The sequence below is a fragment of the Mytilus edulis genome, chromosome 9 (assembly GCF_963676685.1).
Source record: "Mytilus edulis chromosome 9, xbMytEdul2.2, whole genome shotgun sequence".
In the NCBI taxonomy this organism is placed as follows: Eukaryota; Metazoa; Mollusca; class Bivalvia; order Mytilida; family Mytilidae; genus Mytilus; species Mytilus edulis.
The window spans coordinates 77,466,969-77,490,415 of record NC_092352.1 but is presented as its reverse complement, the minus strand read 5'-3'; positions in this window follow the sequence as shown (position 1 = coordinate 77,490,415).

Sequence of the window (23,447 nt, the reverse complement as noted above, 5' to 3'; positions counted from 1 at the left end):
GAGTCGGAGGAGGATGCACGAGCGTTCACCTCTTTAAGGCACGACCCGTTACACAAAAAATTTGAAATTGCAAATAATTCCATTGATTTCACTCCTTCACAAGAATCTAGCATTCATGACACGCGCCTTTTAAAATTAAGGAAAAAATTTGGGAGGGAAAGTTTATTGAGCTGCATTCTCTTTTGAGAACGCAAAAAGCAATGGAAGAGGTGGACGAGGGCGATTTGAAATTAAAAAAAGGGAAAAATTTGCATTGAAAAAAGATCGTCGAGTGTTAATTTGTCCATAAATGAATGGACTTCAGCATTCATGGTTTTTATGAGTGTCTACATTGAGAAATACGGCACACGGGCACAGGAATTGTTAAAATATATGCGCGATATAAGACTAGCGGCAACGAGGTCAGAAAACTGGGCCACCTATGACGAGCAATTTAGGCTAAAAATAGAGAAGAATCCAAATTTATCTTGGGGAAATATACACGGTGAATATTGGCTATTACACATCACATCTCCCATAGTACAAAACAGCGTGTCAGTGCAATCACAGGGTTAAAGGACAAATACACAACATCCGCTAATCTGATGATTATAAATTCCTAACTGTCAGTATTAATTATAAGCCGATTCAACTATAAATTAGTGATAACGTATAATGTAAACATAACCAGACAAGGTCGTTAAACACTTCCATTTGTTTGTTAACATAACAATCCTCCCCCTTTTAATTAAGATGATCAAGATAAACAAGATTAATCTCCAGTGAATAAAAGCAATAAATTCAATTTGCACTCAATTGAACTAAATAGCTACAAGTTTTAATGTTCAATTATGAAATCCTAAACCTACAGTTATATCACTGCACTAACTTAATTAACCACAATTATTTACAGTCATATATGTTTTCAATAAGTCTCTCTCAGTCTGGTGCCTTTCTTACTCTTTATGTGCGGTGCATAACTATAGTATCATTAGCATCTTCAATTGTTCTATTTTCGGTTATTTCAGTTTGTTCGGATTCATTGTTATTTTCAGATTTTTCGGTATCGCAAGTGAATTACATGTTGGTTAGGTTATTAATTCAGTGTAAATATCAGATATGGTAATTTCAAGTATGTTTGGTATGTTTTTATTTTCCTGCGGTATGAAGTTACGAATCTGAAAAATATGTCACTTCTAGATATTATAAAGTTACTGTTCCGAGTTTATGAACGATAGCTCCTTGTTTCCATTTGTTATTGTCTCTATAGTCTCTTTAAGATTTGAACTCCCTACTGGATGCAAAAAGAATATTTGTTTTTACCATCTCCCCATTTTATTATTATTCTCTGTGGAGCTATTGATTTGACATATTTAGAATTGACATCAAATGGTTTAATTGAAAATGAAAAAATGGTCTACCCTACGTAACCAGGCTTTATTTAAAAAGGTTATTATAATATGGCCTTTATTGCTACAGTACGTCTGGCATGTTGCACCCTTGAATGTGGGTGCAATAATAGAACAGAACAGAAAAGAGTGATTTAGTGGCCAAAACTCTTTGTTACGGAAAAGAGGGGTAAAGCTATATTACATGAGAACATTAGGGCAAGTGAAGTGTCTTTATACAAAACAAATGGAACTTATTTGTCACAAACTGGAAATCAGGTTTTCTTGAATAATATACAAGGGTTTGTGTAGGGGGGAGTCGGTCCTACGCACAACATAATCAACTTTTCCTTAGAGTCAATAAAGAAAATTTTGTGGAGGTGAGAACCCATGTCAGATTTGGAAGCTGACTTGGGCTCTCATGTGGCGGTCCAGGGAGACTGGTAGTGATTGGGGGATTATTTCACTCGGCCCTTGCTCTGGGCCTGACAAGTTATAAAATTTGCAGGTTTGGAAAATGTGGTTAGTGGTAACGGTGTGGTCTACAGATGGGTGACTCTGGGACCTCCTCCACCTCATCTCATAGAGGGGAGGCCTACACCTGCCAACAGGTGGGGCGCTAACTGGAGCATTGGTAATACGAGTGTTTTCCCCGGTCACTCCCCATGGTAGATGGTGGTGTAACCGTGTTTAACTACCAGGGGTTTTATGACACTATGTCAACATAGGTCAGCTGATAGCCATTGTGTGTAGGTAATCAGTAGTCACCCTGGCGCCTCAACAAAATATCATAGAATACTCTGTAGCCAAAGTATTGCCAAAAAGTAAAAAATGTATATTCTAGTCATGAAAATGTAAATACAAGTTGGTGTAATAAAATGTATGTTTAATTCAAAGGATTGTTTTTGTATAAGTTGTTTATGAATTACAGAGGATGGAACCTCTACACAAATGAGTATAATATACAGAAAGTCTTGAGTTAGTATTTGGTATTTGTGAATTATAATTCACAACAGAAAAAGGGAGACAACTCTTGATTAAGTTTTAATATGTTTAGAAAATACGTCAACAACTCTGGATCGTTGTTTTTCATCTCATTGTTATTCGTTCAGTATTGAAATAGGGTCTTCATATATGCGTATTGCAATTAATAGAGATTATAAAAATTTCATATTTTCAATAATCTGGTTTAATTCAATCAAATATTTGTGTGGGTGTGTGGGTGTTGCAGCCTGTAGCTCATTGCCATATTCGGCATGGCCATAGAGGGCGCTCGCAGCTTGAATCAGAATTTTGGAATTCCCGTATCAGCTTGAATTAGAATTTTGGAATTCCCGAATCGGGCACTTGTTAATTTGCTGTCGACTAGAAAGCAGGTGTTACACAAATTAGTTAAACTTTTAAAACCCGCCCGCCCTCCCTATGAGAATAGTTGCTGCTGTTTTTGTTTTATATTTTCAGGCATCTGTTTGCTGTATTTGATTGGCATATTATGGTTACCAGTATCCAAGCAGGACCTTCATAGTATTGGACCAATACAGGATAATTTCGAATAAACTTGCGTTTCTATGAATTGGACATTTCTGTTATTAAGCACTTTATTAACATATTATGGACTATTGTGATTTGAGCATCCAGCATTAATTTTAGTTTTTATTAATTAACAATTATATTAATTGGAACGAAAACAAGACATTTTAAAAAAATCAATTATCTTCTTTTATCCTAAGGCGCAGAGTCAATTTTGAATGGGGGGAGGTCCAGGGAGACTGGTAGTGATTGGGGGATTATTTCACTCGGCCCTTGCTCTGGGCCTGACAAGTTATAAAATTTGCAGGTTTGGAAAATGTGGTTAGTGGTAACGGTGTGGTCTACAGATGGGTGACTCTGGGACCTCCTCCACCTCATCTCATAGAGGGGAGGCCTACACCTGCCAACAGGTGGGGCGCTAACTGGAGCATTGGTAATACGAGTGTTTTCCCCGGTCACTCCCCATGGTAGGTGGTGGTGTAACCGTGTTTAACTACCAGGGGTTTTATGACACTATGTCAACATAGGTCAGCTGATAGCCATTGTGTGTAGGTAATCAGTAGTCACCATGGCGCCTCAACAAAATATCATAGAATACTCTGTAGCCAAAGTATTGCCAAAAAGTAAAAAATGTATATTCTAGTCATGAAAATGTAAATACAAGTTGGTGTAATAAAATGTATGTTTAATTCAAAGGATTGTTTTTGTATAAGTTGTTTATGAATTACAGAGGATGGAACCTCTACACAAATGAGTATGATATACAGAAAGTCTTGAGTTAGTATTTGGTATTTGTGAATTATAATTCACAACAGAAAAAGGGAGACAACTCTTGATTAAGTTTTAATATGTTTAGAAAATACGTCAACAACTCTGGATCGTTGTTTTTCATCTCATTGTTATTCGTTCAGTATTGAAATAGGGTCTTCATATATGAGTATTGCAATTAATTCGGAATACGGCATTTTTTTAGTTGCTTGTGAGGAAAACTTTAAATGTTTTTAAGATAAAAGCTCTACCAATTCATTGGAGGGGCAAGATTTCCTCGCGGAAATGAAGTGGATTTCGGACTTTGTTATAATGATCGACAGACTCATCCGCTACAATGCAAATTAAAAGAAAGGAAAACAGCTATTTTTCCTGCTGATGCCCATGTATATATTTGTGCAGAACTAAATGACACTGGCATGCTAACTATACTGTAGTCCATTCGCCTTTACCTTCTGGATTGTATGAATGAGTGCATTTGAAGTGCGTTGTGTATTAAAAAGAAATTGTTTGCTTTTGTAATTAAAATGTATTTTCAATTTAATTAACATTTTTATTTTAAATTTGCTTATAAAAAGCTTAGTATTGTCACGTACTTGGTGTAGTGACTTCTGGGTATCGTACCAGAGTTTACCCCTGGATATTGGAAGCTGCACCGTTTCTTATATATTTATCTTTAATTTGTTAACTTTGGCCTCTGACACACAATAACAATTTGTGGGACGTGTTACTGTCTCTGAAAAGACATTGAGTGTCCAGTGACAATCAGTGCTAACCTGTGCACTATTATTTTGCTGTATACTTCCTATGTACTGCTATCCCTGTGAACCGCCTGTCTGTTCCGTCTGTGCACTACTTTGCGGTTGTTTTCCTGTGCACTAAAACCGCACAGTCGCCTATGCACCTATTATCCGATGCGTATGTTCAACTTATAATATCCTCCTGCAACCTTATTTAGGTACGCAGATAGATTCTTATTCAGAATCTATTTAATCCTTTATAAATGAAATAATTACCTTCTTGCTTCTTCTTGGCGTCTTTACTATTCATTAAGCCAACCTTGTTCTATATATGTGGTGGTGTTTAACGACCTTGACTGGCCTTTCAGCCCTCGCACGGTCGGCTCGGTGCCCGAAGGCGTTTGGTGAGCTTTAAATATTCTGGAGCCATGGGTCAGGAACAAGTAGTGGAGGTCGCAATATGGAGGCCGCCATCTTGATTTTGGTGAGTTGTTTTTGGTTTTTGACTATTTTGTTGTTTATTCTTCACTAACGGCTGCTTTCAGGGCCAGTTTGGTCAGCTTGGCAGCCCGCTAGCCTCGATGATGGAGTACTGGTAGATGATCTCGGACGTAGTTCGAAAGATGACAGGAAGCATTATCAGGACCAAAGCCGTGAGGCAGTGAAATGAAGGTCGTATCACCCAACAGCCTAGGATACAGCTCGGCATAACACTCCCCATAATACAATGGTTTTGGAGTGCATGTTAACGCGGGTACGCCAACTACTACGTCTATCTGTACGGCATGGATCGGTTTCTGTCATCTTAAGTAGTAAGTCGTTGATATCTAACTGTAAACCCTCATCGAAGATAGCGGGTAAAGGAGAGCTGGCCCAGCACGTCCGTTCAGCTGTAATGACTGAGACGTGACTGATGGATTGATTGGATTACCAAGGTATTGGACCATCCCATTTACTTTGGACGATACCAAATATCGTATTCCTGTGAGTGTTTATATATTCCTAAACCCCTATTGCTAAACGTTTGAATGACGGCCCTTATGTTTACGACTACCGATCGGAATATTTCCGGGTTTGCTAACCACAATCTGACCGTTACTGATTCTAAATATTATAAATTTCCATAGCAATGTAAACAAAACAAAATCGAAAGTAGACAAATGTTCAATTTTCAAACATAACGAGTTCGTATAATTAACAATGTTTCAGCTTGATAAAAGAAATAAGAAGATAAACACTAGTAAAATGAAACAGGTGAACCATGTTCATCACAGTATCTATTATCTAAGAAAAACACGAATCTAAAGTTCTTTACATATTTCAGTAATAAAATACGTTAAAAATTATTTTAGAACTTGAGCCATCTTAAAAACGTGCATCCTCATACAGTGATTTTGTTACGTTATGTGACACCAGAATCGTGCGACGTTTCTTATTATTTCTTATTATTTTATGGAAAACTACTGCTTTACCTGTAATCAGCCATATAACTTATCAGTTGACTGACCATGCTTCTACAATTTAAAAAGTGTGTTGAAAGATGACAATGAAAATCATCATTTTAATTAATTGATTTCATGATAAAAAAAAATCAGGAGTGAATTATCACAAATATCGAGTTTCGATAAAACATTATGAAATTCAACACTCAATTTTGATTAAAAAATGTTTTTTTTATAGTTCTTAAACTATGAACAAGTTTTTGAATCAAGATTGGAACAAATTCTTTGACCCAAACGAAAGCCCCCCTTTTTTAGCCGCACAAAAAGACAAATGGTCACATTTTAAAACTGCCTCAAGTCACTCATTTTAGTAAAGCAAATTTGACTGGCGGTTTTTCGAACGGCAAAAATCCAAATGCTGTTTGTCAGTCACTTTGACATATATTCCAAGTGAAAACAATCAATAAAACGTTTAATAAAATAAAATAAAAAATAAACTACATTGGGGGTCATTCGGGGTATTCCCACTTAAATGCATTCAAAGGGTATCTTACTAAACAAAATTAATCCTTGATTCCTCAAAGTTTAGATCAGCGATAATAAATATGAGTTTATGTCATAAACAGTGCAAAATGTGTCTGTACACATATCAGGGCGAAATTTATACTGTTGAGATAGTGTCAAGACATCTTTTAGACCGTCAAGAATGTGTCGAGATATATATATATATATATTCAGACAGCTTTTAGACGGTCAAGAATGTATCAGGACATATTCACACATTAATTACAATGTCAAGAATATGTCAAAACACATTCAGACATTATTAAGAATGTCAAGAATATGTCAAAACTAATCAAGACAAATTGAAGACAGTCAAGAATGTGTCAAGACTAATCAAGACTCTTATCAAATGATACAGGAAGCGTCGAGAAATTTTTAGAGAATGTTCATACTGTCAAGACACTTGCCAAGAAAAAATAAGAACCTTATTAGACAAATTCATACTATGTTAAGAATTTAAAAAATAATTCAGAATGTCGAGTACAAATTCGTGTAAATTCAGTCAAAAATTGGTCTTTTCAGACTTGTTGACTTTTGTAGTGTTCTCCACATGTGGCACCCGTCCTGCTGGTCATTTTCGTTCAACCTTGGTGATAAGTATAATACAGTGTGTCACATTGAAGAACAAGAAAGGGTTGTGGCTACGACAATATGAACATACCAGTCGTCATCTGTGAAGCGGATATTTTATTTCATTCGTCCTTGATCGACTCACTATGATCTGAATAACTGAGATAGAAAAAAGTCACTAAATTTATGTAAATAATCTGATACAATTATAAGGCTAGGCAGATTTCAAATGGGACACAGTCCGTACGTTTAAGTTGCCATTTAATTCCTATTTTATTTCGAACAATGGATTTCAGCCAATTAAACTGTTTCTGTCCTACTTCCCCTAACATTTTATACAAAAAACACCACCAATTAAAAAAAAAACAATCGAGATAGAACATTTTTAATAACCTTAACGATAATTTATTTTGACCACTATTAGATCTGATACAATGGTCCTGCAAAAAAGTGGGATGGGATATGTTGACATGATTGGGCGTTTATATAAAGAACACGTTTCAACGTCTTAAAATATAACCCACAAATAAATCCCACCCCAACCTACATCAAAGTACCGCCCACCCTACAATAAGGAATTAGAAAATTCAAATTATTGAATTACTAATAATAATAAACGATTAAAATTTTTAAACACTGCTATATTGTCTGAAAAAATCCAAGGTAGACTACTACAATATATGATTGTTTGTGCATTTGTTTTTTTATAACATCATAGTCAAACGAATTGGTTTAAGTTTAATGTTCTTTAGTTTGAGGCTGTTATTCCGAAATTCATATATCCTACACCTGTCATTTTTTGCTTAAATATTTCATCAATGATTATTTTTGCTTTTCTATATATATTTATGAATGGCTTAAAACTTCAATTGAAATTTTCTTTGTATCTGTCATATTTCCTTTAAAATCAAACAAATGGTATTTACCCCTATGTTCCATTTTAGCCATAGGGGCTATGTTTCATGATATACAAGAAAACAAAATATAAAATACTAGATACTATGAAACTCATTCAACACAAGTTTGACTGCGATTGATTCAGCAGTTTCAAATGAAAATATTTTTTTAAAGTAGGCAAACTAAATGAACAAATTGTGAAAAAAAAATATTTTAAAGGCAATTACTTTAAGGGGACAACTGACAAATGGGTCATTGAACTTATTCGAAGAACATACTTTGCTGAACATTTTTGCTGTTTACAGTTTATCTTTATCATTACTAATATTCAAGATAATAATCAAAATAATGCAAAATTTATTAATATTGCCAATTTAGTGGCAGCAACCCAAAAGGCGAACAGATTCAACTGAAATAGCTTCAACTACAGAAAACATTTACCCATTTCAAATATGCTCTAAATGCTTTGGTTTTGATATGACCGCACACAAATTTTGGTATCGTATAATAGTATGATGTTGTCGTCTGCGTCATCGTCGTCTTCCGAAGACACATTCCGTGTCCGGACAATAACTTAAGTTTAAGCGAATGGATCTCTATGATATTAAATAACAAGGTTCCATTCCACAAAAAGAAGGTTGGGATTGATTTTGGGTATGATGGTCCTAATCGTTTAGAAATTAGGGGTCCAAAAGGGATCCAAAACAAGCATTTTTCTATTTTCAGCATAATAACCTGTGTATAAGTATTTCAATTGCTCTGAAATTGTAACACAATGTTTAATACCACAAGCAGAATGTTTGGTTTTTTTGGGGGGTTATGGTGCCAACAGTTAAGGAATAAAGGGCCAAAAAGGGGCCAAAACATGCATGTTTGTAGTTTCTGTGTGTAAGTGCATGGATCTCTCTGACATTGTACCAAAGGGTTCCATATAACAAAAGGAAAGCTGGGATTGAGTTTGGGGGTTATTGCCCAATTCATGCAGGAATAAGGGGCAACAACAAAGAGTCAAAATCAAGCTCGGATTTAGTGTAGGGTTAATTGCTCTAAAGAGGAATTCAAATAGTTTGGGGGGTTCCAATATTTTTTAAGGTGTTCAAATTGTTTTCAAAATGTTTTAAATTTCAAATTTTTGAAAATTTGCAAGAAGAATCTTTAATTGCACAGTATTGTGCAATAGATTTGTAAGATCTTGACTGTCCCTTTGGTTTCTTTCGTCCCTCTTTTACTTTGTGTTAGAAACCTATACTATGTCAAAGATTTGATCACAATCCAAACTCAGACAGTATCAAGTTTGAATATTGTGTCCAAACTTGCCCCAACTGTTCCTGGTTCTACCTCTGCGGTCGTATCAAGCTGCGCTCAGCGAAACATTTTATTGAGATATAAGCCAAAAATTGCATTTTTACCCCTACGTTCTATTTTTAGCCATGGCGGCCATGTGTTTTTTTTAACGAAAAAGAAGGTAAAACACAAACTTTATTTTAGTTACCGTTAGGATCATTCAGCTTGTTTGTTTGGAATTGGTTAAGCAGTTCCAGAGAAGAATATGTTTTAAAGTTAGAAACCATCATAAACATATTGTGATTTTTTTTTCTTAAAGGGTAATTATTCTTTTATAGGTCAACTGACAATTTTGGTCATTGGGCTTATTTGTAGATCTAACCTTGCTGAACAATTTTGCTGTTCACAGTTTATCGTTATCATATATAATATTCAAGATAATAACCAAACATTGCAAAATTTCCTTAAAATTACCAATTTAGTGGCAGCAACCCAATAATGGGTTATCAGATTCAACTGAAAATTTCAGGGTTGATAAAAACTTTACCTTAAGAACATTTCTACCCATGTCAAATATTCTCTCAATGATTTTTTTTTAGACATAAATAAAAAAATCCATTTTACCACTATGTTCTATATTTATCCATGGTGGCCATGCTTTTTTTAAGAAACAGTAAATGAAACACAAACTTTGTTCTAGATTACCTAAGGATCATTTAGCGTAAGTTTGGTTGGAATTGGTTCAGTAGTTTCAGAGGAGAAGCTGTTTGAGATAGTTTACAACAGACGGACGACGACAGACGACGGACGCCAAGTGATGGCAAAAGCTCACAGTTCATTCGGTTAAAAATTTACGTTCATATAATATATGAAACAAGAAAATATATTGTTACAATACTTATCTGTCAAAGAGTTAAAGGCCATTTCAGTTGTATAAAATGGGGCGTATACATTGTGCACGTGACGATCACAAACAAATTTCATTCACACTGAAATACATAATTATAATAAACATTCAGTTTAAATGTAAACTTGAAAATTCCTTGGAATTTGAACTGTGAACTTGAATGGAAACCAATAGGGAAAAGGTTATATATCCTATTATAAGTGCCTGCTATAGTATAAAAACTCGCATTAATAGGAGTACACAGTACAATAGTAACAGACAATTTGACAGGTTTGCATGCATTTTCAATTCGAACATACTAGCATATAGACTAAAGTTTCTACTGTTAATCACTCAGGAACTTGTAAATGATAATAAATATTTCTTTTATAACATATAATATAAAGTAATATAATAGTAGTTTTCTGCCGTGGCATATATCTTTGTATTGAACTTGAAAAATATACAATCTTCATGAGTTTTATATTTTTTCAGCAATGAATTTTCAACAAGAAAGTATCCATGCGTCACTTGTCTTGAAGGCATCCTGTATATCATTGCCTGTGACGAAGTTACGGCAGGATTTATATAGACTGCATAATACTGTTACCTGCAAGTTCGAACAGAAACCAAAATTGACTATTAAAGTTGCTGGAAGTTTGGCCGAATGCTATTTTGGATATACTTTTAAACGATCTGATGTTATGTTGTCAAGTGACGTAGACGTTATTGCGATTGACAATACACGTAGGGTTCATCAGCATATAGGGGATTTGATAATCAATAATATTTTAAATCCGACACTAGAACATCTTCTACATATACAAGATGAACCAGGTTATGCAAGGTTAGCTTTTTCACCAGAAAATGAAATGGCAGAAAATGAAATGGCAGAAAATGAAATGGCAGATTGTCATACTGAAAGCAGGTTCTACTTAAGAAATGATCAGAAAGAAAAATTGTATCAAATTGACAGAAAAAGTTATCCTGTTCATAATATATGCATCCATGGACCAGCCGTGACTTCTATAAATCTTTTTGCAGACGTTCTAGAACATTTTCATGCAGGTGGTACGTTGCCCCTGAATTATACTAATCTTAAGAAAGATGCAAATGGAAATGTTCCAGACAATTTTAAAGATATAGATTGTGTTTCATGTTTAGAAGGCAAAACTTGGCCAGTTGAGGCTGCAAAGTGGGCGACAAGAAAAAGATTGTCAAATTGGCCGACAGAAGAATTGATTCAAAAGATTTTAAAATCAGGCTATATCCTCGCTGGAGTCGGAAGTAAAGAATCGAAAAAAAGTGAATTCCAATGGAGAATATCTTTTAACAACGCCGAACTATTTTTATTTGAATCTTTCAATGAAACAGAAATTCACTGTATTTGGCTTTTAAAATCATTGAAAGCTCAACTGTCCGATAAAGCTGGAAAGAACATAACCTCATATACAATGAAAACTGTAATGTTTTGGTGTATGGAAGAAAAATCAAATGAATATTGGCAATCATCAAACTTGGTTAACTGTTTTTGTGCTTGCATATCAAAATTGAAATCCTTTGTGGAGAAACAATTTCTCCCAAATTACTTCATCATGGAAAGAAACATGTTTATTTTGAGTGAATTCACAAGCTCGATGCAAACCAAAACAATACGTTATTTAGATCGTTTACTTGACAATCCCACAGAAACCATTATTTCTTTTTTACCAAAATGCGACATAAACAATGAAATTCCTATATCTGAAAGACAAATTACAGAGGTTTTCATTATGGAATGGATTCTAACAAGAGTAACAATGACCACATGTTATTACAGTGTTTGTAAATTCTGGAAACTTTATGACAGATATAACATTGAAAATAGTTTTCAACAATGTAAAGCTGCCTCTGAAAAGTTGTCAACCATCAACTATACACAACCTTTTGTCAAAACTTTGACAAATTGCATGGCCATTCTGCAATATATTCTTTTAAAAAAAGAAAGAGAAATAGTTGAACAAACGTCGGATTTAGATAAAAGAAATAAATGTTTAGAAAACATGAAAATAAGTTTCAAGGCAAACAAAACAAACACTAGACTTCGCATTGCAACGTGTTATCTAGATAATGGTGTAAAGGGAAAGTACCAAATACTTAAATTTATACGCAAAGTAACAGATAAAGAATATGTTAACCATGATTATTCACTGGAAAACAATTTATATTTTCTTAAAAAACTCTGGACTGTTTTGAAGGATTTTGAAAATATGCCAAAAGAACGCAAGAATAACGAAATCGAAATATACAACAGTGTTATCGACTATGACTTAACAATTCAAGATCCGTATAAAACATATAAAAAATTCAAACAGTTTAAGAAAGATGGTCGTAAGGTTCGTGGTTACGGACTGTTCAAACTTATATGGAATGAGTGTTGGTTTGATGTTACATTTATGCCAGCAGAAGTGTCCATTCTTCCAAAACCAGCGGCTCTGGAATTGTGTATTGTTTCAAATAGTCACAGAATTAGCTTTAATCCATTTTTGTATGGACTCCTTCTCGAATTTCTGTGGCATGTGAAGAATGATTCAAACATTAAAGACAGGACAAAAATAATCGAAAAAATGGTTAATTGCGTTCAAATAATACCAGAAGGACAACAGACGATAGGACTTAATTTTATTACCTATTGTTATGCATTACAGCAAGATTATTACTCAGCATCTCAATACTTGATTCGATCATTTATTCTTAATCCTACCAAAACAAATGTGGCATATCTGTATATCAAGTATATCATAAATCTGCTAATGATAACTATGAGGTGCGGACCATGCTAACATTGACAGTGAAATTGTGTTACTTTTTCTATTACGATATGCTTAAGATATATCATTGTATATCGGCTTACTTATAACAACTATCGTGATACTATTGAAAAGTGAGGGCTTTGTTATCAAAGGTAGGTCGATGCAAAATACACACTCATGAAGTAACATAGTATCTGCTTACTATTCCTTAAGGCGTTATTTTTTAAAATTATTTCGTGACTTTTTATTTGTAAACTTATAAGCGTTATCGTCGAATTTTGACTAACTTGATGTCCTCTTGGTCGTCTCTTCAACGTTATGATTTACGAGAGTACCTATCACCCACTGTATAAAAATCCTTAACAATTAGGTGTTGCACAACACTTTGCTCAAATAGATTTGTATCCTTCAGTTTTCATAAGAAATTGACAAAATATGTACTCTGATTTGAATTTTTTTTTTAAAAGTCAAGAAATTTGAACCAAACAATTTACCAGAATAACTTCATTGGATGTATAGCAGTCATAAAAACACTAATTTTGATCATTTAGAAGATTGATTTCTCTTATCGATAGTATAAGAATAAGAATAAGAATAAGAATACTTTATTAATCCAATTATGGACCCTTGCGGGTTTTAAATTTCATACAATGATTACAATGATTTGTTATAACAATGAAATAATAAAATGAAATACATGACAATAGAACTCTGAACAGTTATTGCATGCACATGGAATAGAAAGTAATATGGGAGACAATCAATCAATTTCTGTAAGGATTATTCCCCTTTAAACAGATATGGTGTTTTGAGTTGCATACAAATGATAAGCAGCCCCAACTGATTAGATATAAGGGTATTTTTCTCCCATGTACACACAGCAACCAATTACTAGATATTTATGTATATAATTATATTTTTTGACAATTGCAGGAATATGATAAGCACCTTAGAGTTTTACTGCAGTTTGTTTATAAGCATTTACATAATAATAGAAGAAATATGCATACACATAGAGAAATGTGCACTTAAATTAAATTTTTGAATTTAAAATATATATATATAGATAAACTAAAAGAGATTTAGCCATTAACAGAATTTGTGGATCTCAATTGAAAACTCTGGATAAGAAAAATGCATAACTTTTTCAGTATATGTTGATCTTCAGTGGTCATTAACCATAAAAATTTTGATTTGCAGTCCAAGTATATGATTGAAACGTTCAGCTGATTTTTAGATTTTAATTTTAAATACATTTTGCAACAAGTACCAAGTCAGGAATATGACAATTGCTATCATTTTGTTTGATGTGTTTAAGAATTTGATTTTGCCATTTGATTACGTACTTTCCGTTTTGAATTCATCTCAGAGTGCAGTATTTTTACTTTTTTATAGCTAGCTTTATATCTCACTTGTATTACAGCCGCAAGCGTTGGTTTCATAGTAACATATGCATTAATTTGAAATACCAATTGATTTATCTATTGACATATACGTATAATTATTCTTTTACATATTATTTTATAAATGTTATAAAATGGGACTTGCATAGAATATGAATATAAAATTTAAAAAAAGATTTATTTTTAAATTATTTATTTAGATGACATTACGAATCTTTAAAGTTTAAGGTATTTTTTTCATTTATGCACTCATATCATTGAAATGTTAAGGAAGTTGCATTTGAGATAAAAACATATCTTTTTTTTTTAAACAAGAGTATTCAACACTTTAACAAATCAACAAATTAATGGATTCTTACCATATGAACATGATTTCTATGATAGCAGGGTTTAAGAAAATCATTTATTCGACCTTTTAGTCAAATGCTTTTTGTTAAAATATACTATATAAAATATAGCAAATCCTGCTCCACATATGGAGCAGGATCTGCTCACCCTTCCGGAGCATCTGAGATCACCCCCAGTTTTTGGTCGGGTTCGTTTTGCTAAGTCTATAGTTTCTATGTTGTGTCTTCTATACTATTATCTGTCTGTTTGTCTTTTTATTTCAGGCGATGGCGTTTTCAGTTTAATTTCAATATTTGAGTTTGACTATCCCTCTGGTATATTTCGTCCCTCTTTCATTGTTTTAGTCTTTTCGAAAATATTATTTGTGCCGTCATGCACACTTATAAAATTGCTTTTTTTTTATCAAACGCAATCATAGGTTTGAACGTTGTTTTCAATTTAGACTTGTTTATATTTGTTAAAATATACTTTTTCGCTTTTTTGGTCTTTTGGAAAATGTTGTTTGTGATGTATTTAGACCCCTCTACAACGAAATTTGGGTTACATGCATACTTATTTACATTGCGGTTTTTATCCAACGTAATCGAACGTTGAACGTTGTTTTCAAATTGGCATATATATATATAAGTACGTCTGCACCAGTGACAACTCTTTCACTGTCTCTCTATATATATATGTATTATATACTGAGTGCCAATGAAAACGCAACACTTTTTTTCCCCAAAAAATCTTATAATTTATTTTATTTATATTAGAACTTTGTATAGTTGGTTGAAAATGACTTTGAAGACAATTTTCGACAACTTTACGGTTGAGTGATTTTTGAAACAAATGCGAAGTAAGGGTTATTTTGAACGAACAAAAACCGAGTTCACCGCTTTTCAACACACGCACCATTTTCACGATTTTGTCATTTAAATCATCCACAAATTCAACCAAAATGGATCATTTAACGATCAGCCACATCCCGGGGTACAAAAAGCAAGAAACGCTAAGCAAGACCGATACATTTGGTCTTTCACATATCCGATATCGACTATGATGGCTGTCCAAATGTCAAAGAGTTCAATGGTGGTCACGATAGAACCTTTGGATCAATTTCAGTTGAAAGCACCATTTGCGCAGAAATTGTTTAAGAGCACCACAGTCTTTTCTTAGTGACATCTAAACGGCCGTCTGGCGTACATATCGAATTCTTTAGACCAAAAATCATTCATTATGTACAAAAAAAGTCAATGGTGGTTACATAGACATTTGGCACCCGCCTTTGATAAAAGTCATGATTTTCGCCGGATTTTGGTCCGATCGACCAAATTTTGCATCAGATTTGACATGTTTTAGACGATGAAAACCACCTCCAATATCATAAAGTCAGCTTGCGTTTGCTTTGCGGGACAAGTGGAATAACATTCCTCGGGATCACATTAAACGTCCGGGATGATCAATTCCACGGCGCTGTCGAGATTGCGCTGCACCACGGGGTTGTAACATTTTTTGTTAGGACTGTTAGTTGATGATTCGACATTGTGTGTTTCGTTTACTGTACCTATTCAGGCCGAAAGATGACAATAAAACATTTTTGTTTGATATCGATCTATTGTTAAAATTGTTTATTTTCAAGAACAATTTATTTTGAGAGATTATCATTTCTTATATAAATTTTATTTTTGAAAAACCAAGTGTTGCGTTTTCATTGGCACTCAGTATATATAACAATGTAAACGAGTACAAAATCACCAAAAAATAATAAAAACATGAACCTGTGTTTAGATATTTGGGATAACTAGAATCCGTCATCATTAAGATGTAAAACGAATCTTATCTTGACATGTGGTAATCAAACTGAAATAGAAATCTTGAAAGCTATACAAATTAACAATTATGAATACGCTGATATTTTTTTTGAATATCGATGTTTGGGAGGCGGATTAAATTTCCTAAAACTGTAAGTCCAGTACGAAAGCCTTAGTTTCTGAGAAAAAAAAAGATGGTAGGCGAAATGAGTGACATATTCTATGTTTTTTTCTTCATTTATGACAACTGTCCTTAGCTTTCTTATCAAAAACCTTTTCCGAGAAAGTATGTCGGCCCTTGACCACCTCTCGTTGTGGTCTTTGATATTGATGGTAAGGTTTTTGAGATCAGCTTTGGCGTGCCCAGGTGATCTCAAATGACAACTTACGGGGATGTCGGGCTTGCAGGTGTAGTCAGTCACTTCGATGATCATTCTTGTGTTTGTTGAATAGCTGTTCTGTCTCGCCAACATACTGCATGCCACATCGACACTGAAGACGGTATACAACATTCTGGGGTTTGCCAGTTCCATTGCAAAATATAGTGTACACAGATCCATCAGAGTGGCAAGTAAATGTTTGAGTATTCAGTATGTGTTGGCAAGTCGGAACTCATCCGATACCACACAACTTGCACCATCCTGCAGTTGAACAGCTTTTATTAGAGGACACAAATGTTCTCACAAATAAGTCTTTAAGACTTTCTGAACTTTGAAAAGGTAAGACAGGAGGCGTGAGAAAGATTTTGGATAATTTAGGGTGCTTTGCAATAGTTTGCCAATTGGAACGGATCAAACGTGAAAGATTAGTAAAGGCGGGATTGTATGATAAAACAAATGGAACTATTTTGCTGCGCCTTTTCTGTTTGTACTGTAAAAGGTCATTGCTGCTAATATATGTTAGCACGTGCAAACCCCTTAGCTATGTCACATTTCTTATAACATCGTTTGGTCAAAAATCCGCGAAGTTCCTTTAACCGTTTCGTGACAGCCTCCTCAGAGGACCAAATCCGCTTTAGTTTGAGAGTTTGACTATACAGGATACTTTTTGTACATGGTTTATGGTGACAGTTTTTGGGAGAAAGGCACTGATGTTTATCTTAGGTTTACAGTAGATGCTGTTGATATGACACCGTCATGTATAGATGTAGTTGTGTCCAGGTAAGATATTTTCGAGTCGGAAATTACATGTAAATTTCATTGACTTGTTGGCGTCGTTAGGGAGCTACCATTTGATTTTTATGTTTGGGGGGGGGGGGGGGGGGGGGGGGGTCTAGGATGAAATTTGAAAAAAAATAGGCAGGACAGGAGTTTTGAGTTAAAAAAAAAGGCAGGATGAGACACTTTGCAAAAAAAAAAAGGCGGGATGACAATTTAGGTAAAAAAAGTCAGGATAAACTAATAAAAAAAAAGGCAGGACTGAATAGAGTGAAAAATAAAAAGGCAGGACAGAGATTAATAAAGGCAACAGTAGTATACCGCTGTTCAAAACTCATAAATCCATGGACAAAAAACAAAATCGGGGTAACAAACTAAAACCGAGGGAAACGCATTAAATATAAGAGGAGAACAACGATACAACACCGAAACGCAACAAAAAGAGAACGAAAAGAGATTACAACTAAAAAAAAAATGCAGGACAAAATTTTTCATCCTAGCCCCCCCCCACCCCCCCATAAAAATCAAATGGTAGCTCCCTTATTCAAAATATCTTAAAAAAAAATGTTCATAATTTTATTATTTTTTGGTGATGCTGTACTCTTTAAGACTTGTAATTCATAATATTTTGTTGTGAACTGTATAGTAATTTCATGATTCATCGCCCCGTAAGATTTATTGTTGGCTAATATTCAGTCATTTTATATAATCATAAAAATAAGGGATTCAGAGAATACCGACTTTGATGTAAAATGGTACTTCCTATTCCATTCTTATTTGCAACGTTTATAATCTGGTATTTAGCTAAATCATTAGACAAATGATGTACGCGGCATACGCAGCTATAAATAAATGATATAAGAAGCCGCATGGCGCAATTTTTGCATTCAAAACTCAGGCTTTTATAGTTACAACAAAAAGGGGAAAGGACCCTTTCTTCCTGATGGTCGCACTATTTGTAGGCGTTTTAACACAGGTGATTGTTATCGAAAGGACTGTAAATTGGCACATCACTGTGCAATATGTTATGCTAAAAATCACAATGCTTCTCAGCACTCAACTTCATTTCAGTTTCGTCAATCAAACAGTGTTTCCACACAACAGGCATCTCAACCAGAGTTCAATGATCTTCAATATGCATGGTTAAAAAAAAACGAAGGAACTACGGGTCGTTAGACCCACACACATGGACAGAATCACTGCCAACATCAGATTTTGATTACAATTTTATTATTGATGGTGTAACCAATGGTTTTAATCTGATGAATAATTTGTTTCACTCTAATTTTGTATGTGATTTTAATGAACCTTTTATTTGTAAAAATTACAAGTCAGCGTTAGAAAATTCTGATAAGGTTGACCTAAAATTAAGGTCCGAATTTAAACTGGGTAATTATATTTTGTGCAATGAGATAGAAACTCCGACACTTGTAAGTGCTCTTGGTGCAATACAAAAACCTAACGGTTCAGTAAGATTGATTCATGATGCAAGTTTACCAGAGGTTTGCGGTATAAACTATTATGCAAGTGATACATGTACATCATGTAAATATATGGACTTAAAAGATGCATGTACAATTATTAAAGAAGGTGATTTGCTAGCAAAAGTAGATTTGTCAAATGCATATAGAAGTATGAAAGTGCATTCTTCTAATTACCATTATCCTGGGTTGCACTGAAGATTTCAAGGTGATAATCAGGATACATTTTTCTATGACACTTAGTTACCTTTTTGTGTGTAGAATTATGAAATCAAAATATAATTTTTGTGTTATTGCATTTTTAGATGATTTTTTAATTATAGAGTCTACATATGATAGATGCTCTGCTGCTCTAACTTGTTTGATTAAGCTATTGTGTAAATTAGGTTTTTACATAAATTGGAATAAAGTTGAAGGACCTTCACAGCGTTTAATGTTTTTATGTATTTTAATAGATACATGTAAGTTAACACTGAGTTTACCAGGTTATAAGTTAACATAATTTTTTAATTTGTTATGTGATTTTAAAGGTAAACATAGGGCTAATAAAAAGGGCTAGTAAAAAACAAATAGAGTCTCTTATTGGGAAGCTTAATTGGAGTTGCCAGGTTATAAAGGGGGGTCGCACTTTATTTAGGCGTTTGCTAGACCTCAAGCATTCTTTGAAAGGAAGCCAACACAAAGTTATCTTGTCAGATGATTTTCAAAAAGACTTAAATTGGTGGATTCAATTTATACATGAACTTAATGGAACAGTGAATTTTATAAACAGCAAACCAATAACCAACATTCAAACAGATGCGTTAAATTTTGGAGGCGGTGAATTCTTTAACAGTGATTTCTTTTATATTAATTGGAAAATTGACATGCCAGCAGTTGCAGATTTTCATATCAACATTAAAGAGACAGTAACACTTATTTTGGCCCTTTTTCATTGGCATGAACAGCTACGAGACAAACATGTCATGGTATTTACATATAATATGACAGCACGTTCAAAATAAGCAAGGGCACATGCAAATCATCATATGTTATTAATTTATTGCGACAACTGTTTTGGTTACAAGCGACTTTTAATTTCACTGTTCAAGCAATTTTTCTTCCTGGAAAATTTAATGTATTAGCAGACTGTGTTTCAAGATTGCACGAAAAAGGACAATTATCTAAGTTGTGGAGTTTGAACTATATATACTCGTGTTGTATTATACTGTTTACTTTGAAGGAGCTTTGTTCTCATATGTTACGGCGGCCTTTGTATTTTACAGGTTGGGAAGAGCTTCGTGCAAGACTGTATAGTAGTGTGCAGAAATAAAAAGCCTGTGTTTGTCAGAGGGGACAAAGCGTACATACAGGACTCAACTGAATTGTTTTTATACCTTTTGCGAATTATTAGACTTGGCTTTAGTGTCCTTTTCAGCAGATAATGTGTGTTTATATATAGCATATTTAGTGGATGTGAAATCGTTTAAATATTGTACAATTGTGAATTATTTGAATATAATTAAGCATTTACACAACGCAAATGGACTAGATGAGCCAATCTCCGGTAATTGGCAGATTCAGAAAGTTTTAAATGGAGTTCGTCGTTCTATAGGTGATGCACAGAAAGGTGCAGAATTAATGACACCTCGATTACTCTTAATAATAAAAGTTAGTTTAGATTTGAATTCGTAAAATGATATTTGTATCAATTGGTCAGCTTGCTTTATGGGATTTTATGGATTATTACGTCCAGGAAATTTTTTGCATTCAGGAAAATATGTAGAACATAGAGATATCCAAATTTGTGATTATCCCTATCATAGAAATGGTTACGTTATTGAGCCTCAGTGGACGAAAACAGTACAATTTCGTGAACGAAAATTAAATATTGTGTTACCCTCTACAGTGGGGCATCCGTTGTGTCCAATCTAATTAAAAACCGATCTCTCATCGCACTTGTTTCTGATATGTCGCTCCCACGCGACATATCAGAAACAGGAGCGATGAGAGATCGGTTTTTAATTAGATTGCCGTTGTGTCCAGCTTCTGCAAAAAAGGAATTATTGCATTTTCATTTTAACCGTGGTGCAAATGAAGACGCACCTTTATTATGCAATTTATCATATCAGATGTTTATTTCACGCATTAATAGCATTTTAATTAGCAATGATATCAAACAGCATATAACAGGTCGCTCTTTTCGACGGGGCGGTGCCACTTGGTGTTTGCGCATTGGGATGTCGGAAAGTATGATAAAGGATATTGGAATGTGGAAAAGTGATGCATATTTACGGTACACAGAAGTGGACCTCAGCAGAAAATTCGACATTGTGCTATCTTTTGGTACTAGCCTTCCGACCTAGCTAACTTGGCAACTTCCCCTTTTTTGGTTGGGCTGTGGATTGTCTACCCTTCATTGTACTGATTGCATTATTAATTGCATTTTCTTATTATCAAAATTTGGCCCATTACACAGCCTTATGTTTATTTACCATATATATTTATATTGCCAAACTTGGAACCGAAATACGAAAGATGTCAAAATGCCGACTATCAAAATTGTATATAAAGTTAATTTTGAGTTATAGAGTGGGAGTATTTTCGCATTGTTCACGATAAGTAAATGGTTTTAAATAAGTAAACAAAATCAAAAGACAATTTTTAATGAAAATAAAAATTTGGTGTATACTTCAATGATACAGCAAGATACCGACAATAGTCGAAAGAGACATCTTGTCTGGGACAATATATTAATATTGTCTAGTATATACAATGTACAATGTCAAGCTCAGTGAGGTCGTTATTACAAAAAAAATAACAAAGACTGGCGGATCTTTAAATTCATATGCTACATCGTAATTAAAAAAACTAACGTTGCTCAGCACAAATAAAATATAGTACGAGTTGAATCGTTCAATTAAGTACGTTAATATAAAGACTCTTTCCACGTCCATCACCTCGACATCTATAATCTTAAGTTCAGGGTAAAACGCACCATAATAACTTTTTTTTGAAATATCGTTAAATCAATTCAATTAACTCATTCTTACTTAAGGGAATACGATACAGTAGCAGGGGCAGATAATAATGTTTTCAAAACTTTTTGTGTTGTTTTCGCGATGTTGGTAACCAGAACGTTGTAATTTCGCGATGTTTCTAATAAGAACGTTAACATTTCGCGACGTCGCTTTAGATGAAGTCATATTTTCGCGGAATATTCACTGACGTCATAATCAGGTTGCGCGAATTTCAAAAAAGTATCTGCTAAAAAAGCGGCCATGTTGTTTCTAAAAGACGGCGAAATCCGCCGAAGAGCAGTGAGATCAAAGGAAATACTGAAAATGAACAAAAATAAATCAAATACAACTTTGCATGACGAATTGAAAAGAAAAGGTAAAAGACACAGAAGAGAGTTCTGACAGCATAAAATGGAAAGACGGAAGAAAAATTGTGGAGCTTTTTAGTCTGTCAAAAGCACTGAATAACTGCCAAAACTGTACGGCAAAACAGAATCTGCTCAACGTACAAGAGAAAGAAAAATTGCAAGGATTTCGGAGCTATCCTACTATTCGTTGCTTAAACTGTAACATGCTGAAAAACATTTTAACAAATAAGACACATTACGGAACAAAAGAACCTGCTATTTTTGACATCAGCACAAACATGACAAAAGCTGCAATAGCTAATTATGAGTATAGATTTTATATAGATTGGACCGTTGGTTTTCCCGTTTGAATGGTTTTACACTAGTAATTTTTAGGGCCCTTTATAGCTTGCTGTTTGGTGTGAGCCTTAAACATTGTTGAAGGCCGTCCGATGTCCTATAGTCGTTTACGTCTTTGTCATTTGATCTCTGGTTGCGATTTGCCTCATTGGTAATCATACCACGTCTTCTTATTTGTATAAGCATCACCCTTTTGTACTTCAATGTATCGAGAGATATAAATTGAAGTATCGACAAATGTACACTAATTGCAGACAGACAGACAGATCAAAAAGTGTACACACGTTAAAACTCGTCGCTGTCAAGCTGATGAGCAATTATGAAGTCATGCAGTAGCGTTGTTTCTGAGAAAAGTAACACAATTATAGTTACACCATCGGACAGAAGAACAAATAAAGTGTTTTCAATATAGCTCTACTTATAGACATACAAGTACGCTATATTCACACAGTTACGCCGTATGAAAGGTAATGCAACTTATCTATCGACAAAGACATCCTTGACTATTATTCTCTAATATACTAGCTGCTGTACTTCCTATGAAATGTTATACTACAACTTCATTTTCAGTCGACTGAGGCAATTATGACATGAAATTGCACAAAATAGCTCAAACTATAGAACAAGAAGTACTCCTTATAATCTAAATTTGAAAGATGATTATTTTTTTAATGTAAAAAGAAAAAAAATCCAAGTACGTCGGGGCCTTTTAAAGCTGA